Below are 3166 nucleotides of genomic sequence, written 5' to 3' on the forward strand. Positions count from 1 at the left end.
AGACTGCAGATGCCTGTTTGCAAGCCCACTGTGTTTCGCTCCTGCTCAGGAGGCTGCCTGCAGTACACCACAGGCTGCTGGCTTTGTTGACAGACCCTTCGAGCTAACACGGTACCACAGGGTGCATGGGCTGCTAAGAGGCTAGCACGGTACACCACAGGCTCGGTGTGATGGGCCCTTCGAGGGTGCCTACGGTGCCACTGGGCAGAGGTGCTGGCTGTGTGTGACCAGACTGCTGAGTCTTTACGGTACCACAGGCGCTGTGTGTTCAAGGCCTGCTGATCCCACCACAGGATTGCACTGTGATCATCTGCCTTCGGGAATACAGCCTGCAAAGAACACTGTGACCAGCCAGACAGACGCTTCGGGAATCTGCCTGGTACCACAGATCTGCTGGCTGTGGTGGACTAGCTCAAGTGCCTGATGTTTTAAGCAGTGTGAATCAGACCTCAGAGTGCCTACAGTGCCTGCAGAGACACGCTGGCTTTGTTGAACCTCATGCAGTACCACAGGTATGGCTGGTGAGCAAGACAGGAAATTTGCAGTTGCCACAGAAGATGCGCTGGCACACTGTGACAGACACTAGGCTACAGTCCTGCAAGGACCGCTGGCTCAGTTGCTAAAATGCCTGGTACCAAAGTATGGCTTCGATGATTAGATGTTCGGGAGATGCCTGATTACAGAGCCACTGACCATCTGTCAGAATGCCTGCTGAAAGTGCAACACTGAGTTATCATATCAGAATCACTGACCGCTTACGAGATCACTTCGAACATAGTGTTGCCATCGAGGGCTGCCGGTGCCACAGGCTGTACTGTGTTTGCCCTTCGAAGAATGCCTACAGGTACAGGCTCGCTGGCGTGCTAGGAACACTGCAGTGCACCTGCTGATAACACGGTGTAACAGTGTGCCTGCAGTACCGCCTTACCGTAATGGCTACCTTGCAAGTATTTTGAACACACTGGTAATGCCTGTCAGTACACCGCCCTTCCAGAAGCTCTTACTGCAGTACCACCCTGTGGCTGCACGATGCACCCGCTGAGTACACCATACCTATGGTGTCTTACTGCCATACAATGATATTTGCCTGCAGTGCACGGCTGCTATTGTGCCTGTAATTACACCATAGCAGTGCAGATGCCTTTATTTGCTACTACGTTGCCACCAGCACAATGTGCCTACATGGTACACCGCCGCTGTGCCTGATCCTACCAGCTGAAAATGCTACGTTGCACCCGCCCGCTGTCGGCTGCCTACAGTGCCTGCCGGCTTTGACACCTGGTGCACCGCCCGGCGGGATATACGGTACGCCGCCTTTGTGTGCCTGCGGTACAACCTTTGGTAACTCTTGCCTGGTGCACCGCCGCTGTGTGAACGCCACGCGCCGCTGCTGCTGCAATGCTGAGGCGGTGCCGCCGTGTGCTGGTGCTGCGCCTTCGATAATGTACGGTGCACCGCCCTTTCGACATTTGTTACCGCGCGCAGGAATCGCGCACGGTACCGCCTGCCTGCGGTGCGCCGCCGGCACCTGTTCGCCGCTGTGCCTGCGGTACCGCAACCGGTAATGCCTGCAGTGCCGCCCTTTGGCTGTCTTACGGTGCCTGCTGCTTTGGGCTCTTACCTGATCACCTGCTGAAATTCTCGCCTTTCTCACCTTGATTACTGCTGTGGCGCCTACAGTACCGCCCGCTCGTGCCTGCAGTGCACCATATGGGGCTGCGGTACACGCCCTTTGAGGAGATGCCTGCAGTCCTGCCAACAATGTGCACCATCATGTGCAATTCCTGCTAGGGACATTTCTGTCAGCTCTTTACGATGCCTACACCCTTCCTGCATTACCTGAAATGCACTGGCTTTGCGATGTCCACTACTTTGGGATACATTTTTGAGGATGCTGAAGCACTGTGACCAAAATCTTATTAGGATGTATAATTTAGTGCATAAACACTGTGATCTTTGTTCGGAATGCCTGGTACATAGGATGCTGAAGTATTGTGTTTCAGGATAGCAAGATATATAGAAATTTTGCCTTTGAGATTACTACAGTACACACATGCACAGATTACTAATTTCATCATACAAGTGTCTTACCGGTACTGCTTCTTTATTATTACAGAACTTTGTACTAGTAATGCCTACAGTGCATACCTTTAGTAATGCCTAGTACCTGCCCTTTAGTAATGCCTACAGTACACCACCCTTTACAGGAATGCTACAGTACACAACCCAACCTTTAGTATTCTGATTTGTGCCCTTTAGTGTGCCTGGTGCCTACCTTTTAGGAATGCCTACAGTGCACCACCTGCATTGTGCTGATGCTACGTATTTGATAATGCCACAGTGCCTGCCTTTAATGCCTGTTTTTGCTGTGGGAATGCCTGTTTCACCATGGTAGTGCCTACAGTACCACCCACAGTAATGTACAGTGCCACCTGCCCTTTAGTAATGCCTACAATTGCACCAGCAATGCCTACAGTACCCAACTTTACTGCAGAATGCCTACAGTACACCACCCTTTAATGTGCCTACAGTACACAACCCTTTGAATACCTACAGTACATAAACCTTTAGTAATGCCTGCAAATTCTTTCCTGTAAGATGCTACAGTACTACCCTTTAGAGATGCCACAGTACACCACCCTTTAGTAATGCCTGATGCACCACAGCAGATGCCTACAATGCACATAACCCCCCAGAACACTCTGATGTACACCTTTAGAGATATAGTACACCCTTTAGGAATGCCTACAGTACACACTGCTGAGATATATAAGTACACCACCCTTTAGTAATGCCTACAGTACACCACCCTTCAGTAATGCCACCTGATGCCACCACATGGAATGCCTACAGTGCACCACCCTTTAGGAATGCCTACAGTACGCACCTTCAGGAATGCCTACAGTACACCACAACTATTGCTACAGTACACCACCCTTTAGAGATACCTACATTTTACCACCCATTTAGTAATGCCTACAGTGCACAACCACTTTAGTAATGCCTGCAGTACACCACCCTTCAGTAATGCCTGCAGTACACCACCCTTTGAGATGCCTACAGTACACCACCGCTTTAGGAGATGCCTGCAGTACCACACTAGGTCTTACATTACACCGCCTTTAGTATTTATTACCATATTTGTGTGCCTACAGTACACCACCCT

This window comes from Macrobrachium rosenbergii, chromosome 24, assembly GCF_040412425.1.
Source record: "Macrobrachium rosenbergii isolate ZJJX-2024 chromosome 24, ASM4041242v1, whole genome shotgun sequence".
Classification (NCBI taxonomy): Eukaryota; Metazoa; Arthropoda; class Malacostraca; order Decapoda; family Palaemonidae; genus Macrobrachium; species Macrobrachium rosenbergii.